The sequence below is a fragment of the Danio rerio genome, chromosome 8, assembly GCF_052040795.2.
Source record: "Danio rerio strain M-AB ecotype USA chromosome 8, GRCz13ab, whole genome shotgun sequence".
Lineage (NCBI taxonomy): Eukaryota > Metazoa > Chordata > Actinopteri > Cypriniformes > Danionidae > Danio > Danio rerio.
The window spans coordinates 23,647,637-23,663,040 of NC_141028.1; the positions used below are offsets into that span (position 1 = coordinate 23,647,637).

Sequence of the window (15,404 nt, forward strand, 5' to 3'; positions counted from 1 at the left end):
AGAAAAGAGAGAGAGACGGGTAATGCAGAACAAGTAGCCTTATGTGGTATTTGCTCTCTATCTCTCACCTGATCTAGATCAGCGCTTCTGAATTGGTAGGTTGCCACCCAAAATTGGGCCGTAGGTCTGTTCTGATGGGGCTTATGCGAACGACCACCACAACTCCTCATATAATCATGCAGGAGTCAGGAGAGCGAAACAAATGAGGTGTATACATGTATTTAATGGTACTGGCACAATGTAAAATATGGGTCCTGGAGCAAAAAAACACTGATCTGGATGGCGCTCTCTTCAGTAAAGTGCTCTTAAAAAATGAATGGACACGTTGCTTTTACAGGAGCCAAATACTTAATGCATGATAGCGTGAAACAAAAATCTGCCTTTCAACAAGACCAGGGCCTGTTAGCTCTTAATAATGATGACTTTGAGAAGGCGAACACTGAAACTGCATTAGTTGCTATATGTTCTGTTCGCATGACATGTTCCGCTTTCTGTACATCTCTGCTTTCACAAGCTCTGTGCTATGAAACTATTGGAGAGTCACACGAACACAGGAAATCGAACAAGGGTGTGCAGTAAACAGCCATTCTGCTGGCATCTCTTCATCACTGCAACTTCTTTCATGAACCTTTAATTGGATTTATTATTAACGAATCATGTGAATAAGTCATCAATAGATTATTAAATAACAGCACTAATTCATTAAGAAGTCTAGGTCTCCAGGAAGCAAATCATTTAGATTGGCGTATTGAATCTTCCACCAAGGGCAGCAAGCCAAAATATGTAAACAGCGCTGTCTAAATGGTGAAAAAGAAAGATTAAAAATTAATAATAATTATAAATACAGTACATTCATTTCATTAATAATGAAAAGTTCACACAGCAAGTGAATACGTTGATGTTATATATAAAAATAGCTATATTTATATTATTTATACTGTATACACAGACACACACGTGCGCACACACATACACACACATATATAGCTGAAGTCAGTATTATTAGCCCTCCTCAATTATTGGCTCCCCTGTAAATTTTCCCTCAATTTCCGCTTAATGGTTTACTAGGTGAGTTAGGGTAATAAGACAAGTCAGTGTATAACAATGATTTGTTCTGCAGACACTCAGAAAAAATATTGGTTAGGGTGGCTAATAATATTGACAGATTAATTAGATGAATGCATTTACTATAAGAGGAGCATGGTGGCACAGTGGGTAGTAAGGTTGCCTCACAGCAAGAAGGTCCGTTGTTTAAACCCCAGCTGGGTCAGTAGGCATTTCTGTGTGGAGTGTGCATGCTCTCCTCGTGTTGGCGTGGGTTTCCTCCGGGTGTTCTGGTTTCCCCCACATTCCAAAGACATGCACTATAGTTGAATTGAGTAAGCTAAATTGGCCGTAGTGTATGTTTGCATATAAAACATATGCTGGATAAGTTGGCGGTTCATTCTGCTGTGGCAACCTCTGATTAATAAAAGGACTAAGCATAAAAGAAATTGAATTAATTAATGAATGAATGGTAACAACAATATATTGTATAGCGGTTTCTGCTCAATGACTAAATGTAAATACATATTTGACAATATATTTAATTTTATAAAATTTAAATTGATAGTTATTACAGAAAATCTATAAAAAAATAGTATAATAAGTAACATCAAGGGGCTATCTGAAATAATGTAAAAAAAAAAAAAAAATTCCAATCTCTGTTAAACATATTTGGGAAATATTTTAAAAGAAATTCACAGGAGGGCTAATAATTCTGACTTGAACTGTATATACATACAGCTTATCAGTAATTAGTTTTATACAACAAATATAATAAAATACAATATTGCAAACGTTTTCTAAAATTGTCTCGTGTGAAAAAATGACTGTTTTGTTTGTTTAACGAATGCAAATGTAGTAGTTTGGCTAGTAGTTTATTGGTCTCACTTTACAATAAGGTTCATTAGTTAATGTTAATTAATGCATTTACTAACATGAAGAAACAATGAACAATACATTTACTACTGTATTTGTTCATGTTAGTAAACGTTAGTTAATGAAAATCAGTAGTTCATTGTTAGTTCATGTTAACATGGTGTATTAACTAATGTTAATAAGCATGGCCTTGTACAGTATGTTAATAATGCATTAGTAAATCTTCAATTATGATTAATAAATGCTGTACAAGTGTTGTTCATGATTAGATAATGTTAGTAAATGCATTAACCAATGAACCTTATTGTAAAGTGTTACCATTTTATTTATATAGCAACACAATGTTGCCCCAAAGTGCTGAATACAATCATTAATTCATTATTTTTGGCTTAGTCCCTTTATTAATCAGGGGATGCCACAGCGGAATGAACTGCCAAATTATCCAGCATATGTTTTATGCAGCTAATGCCATTCCAGACACAACCCAGCACTGGAAAACATCCATACACTCTTGCATTCACACACATACACTAAAGCCAGTTTGGTTTATTCAATTCACCTATGTCTTTGGACTGTGGGGGAAACCGAAGCACCCGGAGGAAACCGACGTGAACACTGTGAGAACATGCAAACTCCACAAAGAAATGTCAACTGACCCAGTCAGTGCTTGAATCAGTGACCTTCTTGCTGTGAAGCAACAACACTACCCACTGCACACCATGTAGCACCCCTCAACATTAAAAAGGTTCAGGTGCTAAATAACAAAGATGCAATTTCAGAAGTTTTTAAAAAACAAGCAAAGTTGGAGCATGTCTAATGTCAGCTGGAAGCAAGTTTCAGAATTTTGGGGAAATAACAGCGAAAGCCTTATTACTCCCTTTGGGTACACCGCGTCCTTGATACAGAAAGAAAAGACTGATCTGATGACCTTAATGACCATACCAGGATTATATACATGTAGGGGTTACATGCATCTGATAAACATGGTGGTGCCAGACCATTTAAGGACTCAAATTGTAACCTTTTTGTCAAACTTAAATTCTTGACATATTCTTATTAAATGACAACTTATTTACATTATGAGATGCTTATTTAAAATATGAGATGACTTTTTATTAAAAAACAAATGTTACACACACACTGTTGCTGTATAGAGTGCAAAAACTTTGAAGCTCGATATATCAAAATCATTCAGAATGAAGATAGAACCTTAAAAATTCCAGGGTGACGAATTGTCCTTGAACGATTCAAAATAAAGCTTACACCATCATAACTGTAATTTATCTCTCTTGTCTGCATGCCTCTATAATATAAGCAATCTCTATTATTATGTCTCTAAACTGTGCATGAATTTTACATTATAAAATAGTATGACAGATCCGAACCCCAAAATATCTGAGGAAATGCACAACAGTTATTGTTTCCATCTGCAGAACCTGCTGTTCACCAGAACTTGCTCATCTATCAACGGGACGCACAGTGTTGGAAAAAGTCATTATGATTATGATGGTAACGATAATGACAATTATAATGTCAATGATCATAATAATGTCAATGACGGTGTGAACAACTTTGATGATGAAGATTACCAAAACAAAAGAGGAACATGTGAAATTAGGGCATGAGTGAAAAAAGAAAACCATTCAAATGATATCCAGGAGCCATCCATGCTCGCATTGTGCCTTTCTCACATGCCGACTACATTTATGAGTCTGAACTGTTGTTCAAGTGTGTGTGCACCGTTATGGAACATCTTTTGGCTTTCATTAACATGTTTAACCATGCGTGCAGGCCTCCTCTCTCACACACACTAGGAGTTTTCCACACTCTGTCACAGCAGAGATCAGCACGCAAAGAGTGCAAGCATATGCGATTCAGTCAGGTTTTTCGGCTATAGCACTAATAATAACACCATACATGTGAGAAATATCACTTTTTAATGTGATAATCCCATGTGTCTGGTGCAAATGCTCTTCCTCAAATTAAATTGCATAAAACAATCACTAATTTTCCAAAGTTGAGGTGTTTTTAATCATTTGATTGTTGAGAGTTTGACAGTTGCCATAAAATACAATAAAAACTGAAAAGCAATTCAATGTTATTTTAAATATGCCATATACTCCATTGGTTTAATAAGTTAAATTGTTCTTAGACATCAACATAGTAGGTTTATGACTTCATTAAGTAAAAAAAAAATCTCCAGAAATGGTTTCATAAGCTCTTTTTTTACTCCATTAAACACCCATAGAATCAGAAGGTCCATAATTGACCATATATGGTTTATGTCATTAATAGTAATGAGCTCGCCTCTGACGTGCCACTCTTACAGACATACACAGAGCATGATGTACGCTGAACACAGACAAATATAAACCAATCACAGTAACGTTAACCTATTTTGATTACCAGATCTGTTGTGGATAAAGGCCAAATTATAATTAAACTTGACAAAGAGAGTAATTAAGATGTATCGTGCTGTATTTTGAAGCTACAGTAAAAAATAACACAGGAAGGAATTAATATCAACCTCTGCATGAACATATGACAGTTGAGCTGAGTGATTTGACATGATTAAGCAGCCTACAAGGGTTTGTTAAAACACACGCATCAAATCTCATAATAAACACTACAAACCAACAAAAGATGTAACTAAACATACCTTATGCCTTTTAAGTATGAAGATGAATAAATATGTAACCTGTAAATCTTGCATTTTGCGTCTTAAGGTTAGTTTAAACATGCCTTGTGCTGTCGTTGGGCACAGTTAACATTTGGTGCTTGTGTTTTCAAAACAAAAGTCCTAAATACATAGTAAGTGAAATATAGACTTAAAATGAACTAAGAGAAGAAAGTTACTGTTGTATCACTAGAAAATGGTGAGCATATTAATGATCTCAAAGGTTTTTTTTTTTTTAATTTCAGAGCTGCATACGAGTTGTACGTATTTAATGGCATGGCTGCTCGTCAGGTCTGGATAAATGACCTAAAGTAGACACACATGCAAATGAGGAGGGCAGGGCCCATGAGTCTCATCACAGTTAGTTTTGTCTTCTGACTGGCACGTTGTCTACCGGGGTTTTACATTCATCAAATTTACATTAGAATAAGGAAACAGTGGTGTCTAAGGCTTACAATATGCCCAATATACTGATCATCTGTTTATTCTACTATGCCTTGGTATACTCAGATTTTCATTATTGGCCTCCTTTAAAGTGAAAGTGTTTTCAATAAATTTAGATTTTTAAGTCATCAATGTGAAAATGCATGTTGATTAAAATGACCCTTCAAAAAAAATGTAAATACTGATTTACTGCTCTGTTATAATTAGTTATTATTGGTGAACAATCATAAATAAGGGTTCGTATACATCAATGCTGAAAAAAGTTTCACACTTTTGGACATTGTGATATATAATAACAGCGTTTTTCTAAAAATAAAATCTTTTTAATCATAAAGTCTTTAAATTTTGTCAATTTAATGTGTCGTAACACTTATTTCACAATTGAATATATTAACAAACCAATAACTAACACTACTAGCTTGACAAAACTACCAATGAGCTGTTTATTAATAGTTAGTAAGGTAGAAGTTGGGTTTAGGTTTTGGGTAGAATTAGGGAAGCAGAATAAGATCATACTTTATAACTATTAATGAACAGTTGATAACTTAATAATAGGCAGGTGTTAAGCCAGTAGTTAATTGTTTGAACTGTGGCCTAAACTAAAGTGTTACCAAAACATTATTAATAATCTGAAATGTTTCTTGAGCAGCAAATAAGCAAATTAGAAGAATTTCTGAAAGTCTGAGTGACAATGAGTTATATGACGCTATAAAATCACTAAAATAAATTACCAATCACCATTTTGCACTGTAATTTTTGATCATCATTGGTGAGCAGAAAAGAATTCTCTTAAACTTTGTTAAAAACTGATGCTTTTACTCTTTCAGCATTCTTTTCTTGTTCTCCCTGGAAAAAAGTATACTTGTGCAAAAATGTTTGATTTAACTGACAAAAAAAGCTAAGTAATCTACACAGCCAAGGACCCGAGGTAACATACAGCGATAGTAATTTGACTTATGAAAATTAATTCATTTCGTGTATTAGGCTTTACCTCCACGGCACATTATTTGTTAAAAGTGCTGAGAGCCAACATTAGTAAACGCATACTGACAGCAGAGGTTACCTTGAACGGGCAGGCAGACCTGGTGGCTGTATGTCTTCATTTAACCAAGTATCTGCAGATGCCAAGGAAAAAAAATGAAACAAAAAGTGAGAGGGGGAAAAGCGAGAGTGAGAGAGAGAGAGAAAAGTTATTCTCTGTGTCCAGCCCCGTAGGGACAAAGAGGAGCTAATGATCTTGGCCTTGGTGATTGTTGCCTCGTTCTGAGAATAGAGCGTATGCAATGTGTGTGTGTGGCACGGGGTGGTCCTCTGAACCCAGATGTTTCATTACCAGTGAGATTACGCTCGGGTTGACCGCTTGTGATGAATGGACCCTACAGCTCTATATATAGCAGAACATAAGCAAAGTGGGCCAGTCAGTCATGAAAGTGTATGCACACAAAGAAGCGTTCTCTAATACCTGTATGGTAAAGAAATCAAATGGAAAAGATAGAGCTTTGTTTTCTCCATAACAATCTCACAAGGGCAAATACATCCTTCTTACAATGTTAAGCAGAGCTGCATACAATACCAAATGTTATGTGCTCTCAGGGGAAAAGCAACATTAAAATGCAGAACAACTGCCTTTTTGCTTACTCTGAAATGCATATTTTACACAAAAATGGAAAATGCTACTTATAGTTGAGATCAAATCAGAGAACAACATACATTTTTCCAAACTTCAAAGTCACTAACATTATAGAGCCCCTGTTATGAGTTTTTGAAAATGACCTTCCATACAGTGTGCAACAAAGCTCTAAGCCAATGAAAACATCCAGCTGATGTTTAAATCTGAAAGTGCACCATGCTTAAAAATATAGATTAAAAAAAAAAGATTAGACTCAGTCATTTAAATGATTCGTTGTCCTTCTGGATCTTTTGCCTGTTCATATTGACGTTGACACGAAACAATACCAAATATAAAACGCTGGATCCGGTAAAACGAGAACACGCCTTTCCCTTCAAAAACTAGCAGAGTGTGTGTGTATGGGACTGATCATGACTGAAGATGAGTGAACATTATTGTGCGAACGTTCTGGTGATTAATGCATTAATCTACCCTGCAATGAGGAATTCGTTGGCTGTTTGTTCAAGGAAGGATCAGAAAAGACTATTGATGTATGGGACTTTGTCAGAGCTTGACAGTACACAGTTTATGGCTCATAGTTCATGGCCATTTCACAAGTGAAACTAAGTGCGATTAAAATGGTTGCCTCTTTGTTTCCTCTAGCATGCAAAATATGTATTAAATTGTGTTTTGTTACTTCTAATCGCTCCACACGGCTTCTACTGTATCTGGTTAACTCTTTATGTTCACATATCAACGTCTAAAGCCACATTGATATGTGATTCTTGCCACTTTTTTTATGGATTTAAATACGTTTGTGAGCATGCGATCCTTTGCCGTTTTGCTGTTTGTCATTAGTCGTTGGGATAATTAGGTAAAAATAAATGCGTATTATAAGACAATTCAAGTGTTTTTTTGACCCTGTGTGCATATCAGCCTATTGTTGGAGACCCATGAAACCAAAATATGACATTTTATAATGCATAATAGGGGCTCTTTAAATAGGAGTAACATTTATTTTTTTTTATTCTGAATCACTATGTAGAAATTTGATTGACAGAGTTAAAACAAAAAACACAGACCAAAATTCCAGAACATTTTCAGATTCCACCCAGTCATTGGTATTAATCTGGCACCTGGTATTGATTTCCTTAATTTATCTGACCAACCTTATGGACACTTTTTACATTTCCAGCTTTTTTTCAGCAGCAAAATCCATCATAGTTGGGGAAACTTAGAGCACAATGAATGGGAGAGTACAACAAATATATAATAGTTTTTAAAGGGGGGGGGGGGGGGTATATATTATATATATATATGGTATATATATTACCATAGGCTAGTATATTGTATACCATAGGCTAGTATATAGTATATGGTATATATATTACCATAGGCTAGTGGTTAAATTACCACAGCAACTACTGAATTAATAAAACAAATTATGTCAAGTACTTTACTATAGCATGGTTCATTAGTTTATTAGGTAAATTCGTACTTGTGCCAGTGAACTTCACAAAAATGTTAATAATAGTTAATAATATAGATTATGTAAGTAGATTTGCTATGTGTAAGTTTATATAGTTTACAGAGTTTTATACAGTGTACTGACTCTCACAAGTGTGTCTTGTTATGTGATAGTTAAATACATTTTAAATAAACTGCAAACAAAAAATATGTAAACTTATTTTTTTCTCAGATTCTTTCTGGAAACTCTTAGTTACATAGCTGTCTGATGGCTCATTATGCAGCTCATTATGCAGGTCTTTGTCTTCTCAGGTGTGACTCACTGCATAGGGATGATAGTTCACGCCTTCTCGCATAGACCAATTTTACTCAGAAAGTGACTTGGAAATTGTAATTCATTATATTGTTTTCTGTGAGCAAGTAAACAAGATGATTCTCACATAATTTTGAAGCAAAAACACTAGGCTACAAGATCCAGTTCTTAAAAGTCTTGTGAACAAACGTTCTCTGTGTGTTTCACGGCCTTGTTTCAGTGACTTTTAGTGAATTTTTTGTTTTTCACTAACCACGCATAAACGTTTCTTTCTCAAAAACACAAACACATACAAACATTCTGTTAGGTATTATTTTAGCCCAGCTTGTGCTGTTTACAGAGTTTTCACACTTTAGACATTAATATGTTTTTATGATACTGAAAACAACACAAATGTCAGTGCATGTCAAAACTTCTCCAGAGCCCCAAAACACTGTCAAAAACATGGTCAATCCATTCGTTCAACAACTGCTGCAAGTGCCCTCCAGCTTAGCTCTGAACAAGGTAAGGATGTGGCTCAGCACACATCGTCTCAAAGTTAAAATAATTTGAGCTGAAAGCCCTGTGTCTGCAGTGAACAAACCTCTCATCAGCAGGAAGAATCAAAAGACTAAACTAACCATGTTGTGTGGACAGGGAACAGCTCCGAAGTGTACTGATGAAAGCAAGTTAGAATTATTTTGATCCGATGGGAACATTATGTTCATCGTCAAACTGTGGAAAGATTTAACCAAAAGTGCATGAAAAGGAGGAGAAGGAAGTATCACAGATTCACGTCTGGTTTCTGCAACAGAAGGCAGAATTAATGCAAATGTACACTCACTGGTCACTTTATTAGGTACACCTATCCAACTGCTTCTTAACACAGATTTCTAATCAGCCTATTACATGCCAGCAATTTAATGCATAGAGGCATGTACAGTAGACATGGTCAGAACGATCTGCTGCTTATCAAACTGGGCATCAGAATGGAGAAAAAAGGTGATTTAAGTAGCTTAGAACGTGGCAAGGTTGTTGGTGCCAGAAGCTCCGATCTGAGTATTTCAGAAACTACTGATTTACTGGGATTTTCACACACAACCATCTTTAGGGTTTCCAGAAAATGGTCCAAAAAAAAGAAAATATCCAGTGAGCGGCAGTTCTGTGGGCACAAATGCTTTGTTGATGCCAGAGGTCAGAGTTTAATGGCCAGACTGGTTCCATCTGATAGAAAGGCAACAGTAACTCAAATAACTACTTGTTACAACTGGGGTATGCAGAAGAGCATTTCTGAATGCACAACACATGTCCAAGCTTGAGGTGGATGGGTTACAGCAGCAGAAGACCACACCGGGTGCCACTTCTGTCAGCTAAGAACTTGAAACTGAGGCTACACTTCAAACAGGCTCACCAAAAATGGATAATAGAAGACTGGAAAATTGTTGCCTGGTCTGATTAGTCTCGATTTCTGCTGCAACATTCAGATGGTAGGGTTAGAATTTGGCATCAACAACATGAAAGCATGGATCCATCCTGCCTAGTATTAATGGTTCAGGCTGGTGGTGTAATGATGTGGGGGATATTTTCTTGGCACACTTTCGGGCCTATTAATACCAATTGAGCATCGTGTCAAAGCCTACCTGAGTATTATTGCTGACCATGTCCATCCCTTTATGATCACAGTCTTCTGATGGCTACTTCCAGCAGGATAATATGCCATAAAGCACAAACCATCTCAGACAGGTTTCTTAAACATGACAGTGAGTTCACTGTTTTCAAATGGCCTATACAGTGACCATAGCACTAGAGCACTTTTGGGATGTGGTGGAACGGGAGATTCGCATCATGGATGTGCAGCCCACAAATTTGTGTGATGCTATCATGTCAATATGGACCAAAATCTCTAAAGGAATATTTCCAATACCTTGTTGAATTTTTGCCACAAAGAATTAAAGCAGTTCTGATAGCAAAAGAGGGTCCAACCTGGTATTAATAAGGTGTACCTAATAAAGTGGCCGATGAGTTTATATCTGAATCTCATTTCTTTTCTATATGATAATATGATATAATGGTATTGGTTTTTTACTTGAAATTGGTTCTCGGCCTCTGACCTATCCAAATTTACACACACATTTTGAGTAAATAGTGACAGCACACACAAACACACCCTGTTGGCATACACCAAGAGCAGTGAGCAGCTATTGATTCTGAGAGTACGGTTCATTCACTCCACTCACCTTCAAATCCTGTCAGGAACCTGGAATGAAATGGAACCTGCAACCCTTGTTTAAGTCCAACCCCCTAACCACTGGGTCACAAGTGCCCCATGAAGTGTTATGCAATGTAATATAATATAAATTACAATCTAGCTATATTTATAAGACGTTATTTCATTTTATCAAACAAATTGAATTAATACAGACTATTTTTTGTACTGCCAGATGGTGCAGTTACAGCATGTACCAGTGTGGGCTAAATGGGCCATATTAATTTGCCATACCTTGAGCCCTTGGCAGTTCTAAGTTAGAATGAACTACAAACCGAACCAGACTTTACGCCGCAAGACAAAAGTCTGTCTACGCAACAGTTCTCTTTTATAAACAGCCTTATGATGCCTTGAATGGGTAGAACAATGGTCTCCTCACCTGGATGCCTTACTATATGTCAGCTGAATGATAACGGCTTTCAGTCAGGGTAGTAGGAAACACACACAGCCATCACTCATGAGTCCTCATATCAGAGCACAAGAAGTGTCCAGCTGCAGGTCTCTCTGTGTGTGAAGACTGGCAACTCTCTCAGCTCGTCTTTAATCTCTAGAATAGAGAAAGAGAGAGAGGGAGTGAGTTAGTGAAAGAGCGCTTTATGGATCCTTTCAATGGCCCCGCTGTCCTGACCAAACACACGCGATGCCCCTGCTATTACTGTTATGATGTACAGCTGTCAGACGCACCGCTTAATCACTTTAGCCCGGAGCCACAGATACAGTACACAACAGCACATCCATGCACAATAATAAGTGGCTAATGATGTCTCCTTTATTTATCTTGCCTGCTTTCATTACAGGAACTGACATCTGGCAAAATGGTAGAGCAGCAGTCCGAATGAAAGAAGTTTTCTGTGGCCATGGCAACAGCAACTGGCAAAGCGAGCAAAAAAAAAAAAAAAAAAGGCATCAAAGGATGAAACGTCAAGGAAGTTCATGCACATTCTGGCTTGTGTAGCAACAGTTTCGGCCCCGTTCACAGCATCCTCATCTAACAGACTTTATAATGATCTGCAATGAAGTGGAAAGGACGCTGGGACAATTTGGGTTTTTACTGTGAGCAATGACACACGGGAGGAATGTGAAAGAGATATCGAGCAGGCAAATCACCTCTTGTTAATAACCCTGGGTAGGGTCTTATGCCTCGACACGGTGGCTGGCTGGTGTTAATCAGTTAAGTGCACTGTTACCCTCCGGGCCCTTCCGATGGACCTCATCAAGCTCATTCAAACACCCTGACATGGCACTGGTCCATTTGGATCCATCTCAGACCTAGAACAAAATCATTCAATGGACTTTTGGACATCTGAGAGTCAGGCCAGAGAGGCTGAGGAGCCAATCAATGACCACGCGAAAAACCTTGGCAGAAAACAGCTATTCATTTAGTGTCTCGCCAGATCTGCTTTGTTATTACTGACGGAAATAGGGAAAGCTTTTCAGTAATACACAATGTGTTCACTTTAGATTTGCTTGTGTTATTTATAATTAATAGAAAGAAATATATGGAGAAAATAGAGCTGGAGCACAACATTTATTTACACAGTCTATATAATCATCTCAGTACCACAGCACATGCATTTAACACTAAAGCTGCATCAACTCATTTTTCCATGGCAGGTCCATAGGCAGGGGGGATTCGGGTGGTTCGAAAAACCCACCCCACACTGACAAAGTCCAGAATTTGGCACCTACATGAGCTCCTTTCCCTCATTTTTAAGAAGATGACATCATAAATTGTGAAAATAACCAATAGAAGAAGGCTTTAAGACAGACTTAATTTTCATTTATTAATTTTCAACCACTTTTCCGAGGCCGGGTTGCCTGGGCAGCAGTCTTAGCAGAGAACCCCAGACTTCCCTCCCCCCAGACATTTCTTCCAGCTTCTCCGGAGGGATCTCAAGGTGTTCCCAGGCCAGCCAAGAGACCTAGTCCTTCCATTATGTCCTGGGTCTTTCCAGGGGTCTCCTCCCAGTGGGACATGCCTGGAACACCACCCTAAGAAGGAGTCCAGGAGGCATCGGGAAAGATGCCGAGAAGCAGCGGCTCTACTCTGAGCTCCACCTGGGTGACAAAGCTCCTCACCTAATCTATAAGGATGTGCCCTGCCACCCTGCGAAGAAAACTCATTTCGGCCACTTGTATCCGAGATCTTGTCCTTTCTGTCAATCTTGTCCTTTCTGTCATGACCCAAAGCTTATGATCATAGGTAAGAGTAGGAACGCAGATTGAACAGTAAATCGAGAGCTTTGCTTTTCTGCTCAGCTCCTTCTTCACCACTATGGACCGGTACATTGACCGCGTTACTGCTGCTACCTCACCGATCCGCCTGTCAATATAACGTTTCATCCTTTCCTCACTCGTGAACAAAACCTCAAGATACTTGAACTCCTTGACCTGGGGTAAAGACTTTCCTTCAACCTGGAGATGGCAAAAAAGCTTTTTCCGGTGGAGCAGCATGGCCTCAGTTGCTGATTCCTATCCAAACCCGCATCACACTCGGCAACAAACCACCCCAGTACATGCTAAAGGTCCATGTTCGATGAAGACAACAGAACATCTTCAGCCAATAACAGAGATGAGATCCTGTGGTCCCCGAACCAGACCCCCTCCAGCATAAAGCTGTGCTTTGAAATTCTGTCCATTTATGAATTTTTGAAATTCTGGAGCCAGATTTAAATTATAATTACTCAAATTTACAAATTCTGACTGAGTAAATGAGCTGGCTAGTGTGTTATTTATCTACAGGCTACAGTTTTTAATATGGTTTTTAGTTGGTTTTTAATAAGTTTTAACAGAGTCCTATTTCATTTAATTTTTGAATAATGCATGATAATAAATTTGTATTTAATTTTTTTTTCCTTTTTTATTATTTTATTTCTTCTTTATTTAAAATTCTAATATCATAACATTATTTATAAAATAGTAATAACTTAAAGTTTAAACACACATTTCTAAATAAATACTTTGTGGTAAAATAGTATGGTAAACACTATTATAAAATTGTAGGAAATATTTTTGTTGCATCAAAAAGTGTGGTTATGATCCCCATCCGACAAGTTAATGCAGCAAAGATTAGAATTTCTTTATTTAGAATAAAATGCAGTATTTGAACCTCATAATTTAATAGAAATTGAGGAAAATAACAGCAAAAAGCTCAACTTTTGGAAAAAAAAAAAAAAAAAAAAAAAAAAAAAGAACCACACCTTTCTATAGGCTGGTGACAGGCCTGCATGGTGCACAAATAATTAGGTTTTTCATCAATATTTAATTTTTTATTACACACAAACACATTTACTTTATTGTAAGATGAATGGCAAAATTTCTCTGGCCCAGATCTGGCCCACGCAACAAGCTTTTGTTTGGCCAACGTGCCACAGTGAATTACGGTACATGATTAGACCAAGTCTGGCTTCCATACAAGGACCTAACATGGACCATATTTGGGCCAAGTGTCAGCCAAGTTAATAACCCATAATTGGGTTTGAACTGGTCCAGATATGTTGGTGTGTCATGATCGCAATGAATTTGATAAACCCATGAAGCATTTTGCTTTATGGAATAGCTTTTTCTCAAAGCGACCCGAGTGGTAGAATTGTTTTCTTTACTCAAAAATAATTTAAATATAATTCAAAAGTGGGTCAAGATAGGCCAAACTTATGTGGCCCAAATTAAAAAAAATACTACATTTGATATCTGGCCCAAGTATTGTGTGCTGCCTTAAAGACGTTGCCACCTTTGCGAAACCCAGGCCATGTTTGGCCCACATGCTGTATGCCAGCGCCAGAAAAACGCCTGCTGTGACAGAATTCCTTGGGACAGAATTTTTTGCTATCTGGGATAAATCCTTACTGTACATATACAAAGCATCAGGGTCAAACTTAAATGGCAGGTAAATACTACAGAAATTCTAATTTTTCATAAATAACAATACCATAATTTTTTCATCCATGGAAAGAAACAAGATCCAACACTTTCATCGTCAGAATTTCAATTTCACATCTGAATAGAACCTTTGCTCATTATTTGCTAATTAATCTTCACAGTTTCCTCTCGAAAAAGTTACCTGTGAGCTGTATTTTACACTGAGAGAGAAAAAGAGAGAGAGAAGATGAGAGCTGCACTCTTCTTAATTAGTAAGGAAGTTAGCACGTACTTTTGATAGAGTTTCTTACCTTGGAATATCTTACATCATCACTTTGGGGAAGCAGCATTGTTAAACTAATATGTCTCTGCATTGTATGTGACCTTTACATTGTAATGCATAGTTCCAAGAGCTCACTCATTTTTCTTAGTTTTATCTCTTGCTAACTAATGTGTGGGAAATAAGATAACAACGTATTATGCAAAGGTAAATGTAGCGACAGATAAGACAAATTTTCACAAAATCATGACCCACGTTAAGTATTAAAAGTGTGAATAAGCTTATTAATAAACATTTTTTACAGTATTTATTTGAAGCTTTAATTTGTGTATTTAAGAGGTTTATGCATATCTAGAGTCTTTTAGACTATAGTGTTAGTGCACATCAATGTAAATATCTATTCCCCACAGCCCTATTTTTATTTGTGTAAAAATCAATATGCTGTTTAAACTGATTAATGTATGATCAAAAAAATGATCATCAAATCAGACAAAAGTTGGGTCAGTATGGAAACTCAAATAAAAAAAAGAAAGCAGCGATTTCTAAATTTACTTTGACTTGTATTTTATTGCAGACAATACAACAAACATT

General features: G+C 36.9%; 1 long non-coding RNA gene across 3 annotated transcripts in view; it reads right to left on the bottom strand.

The window, feature by feature from the left end:
• The window catches only part of LOC141375626 (uncharacterized), a 460,251-nt gene that overhangs the window by 214,644 nt on the left and 230,203 nt on the right, over positions 1-15,404 (bottom strand). For 2 of the 3 annotated variants that reach the window (XR_015497875.1, XR_015497874.1), the window contains exon 3: positions 11,055-11,222. This is a non-coding gene — a long non-coding RNA (uncharacterized LOC141375626). Of the gene's footprint in view, positions 1-8,766; positions 9,145-11,054; positions 11,223-15,404 lie in introns of those variants that run through there. The other variant, XR_015497877.1, reaches the window with a different exon arrangement.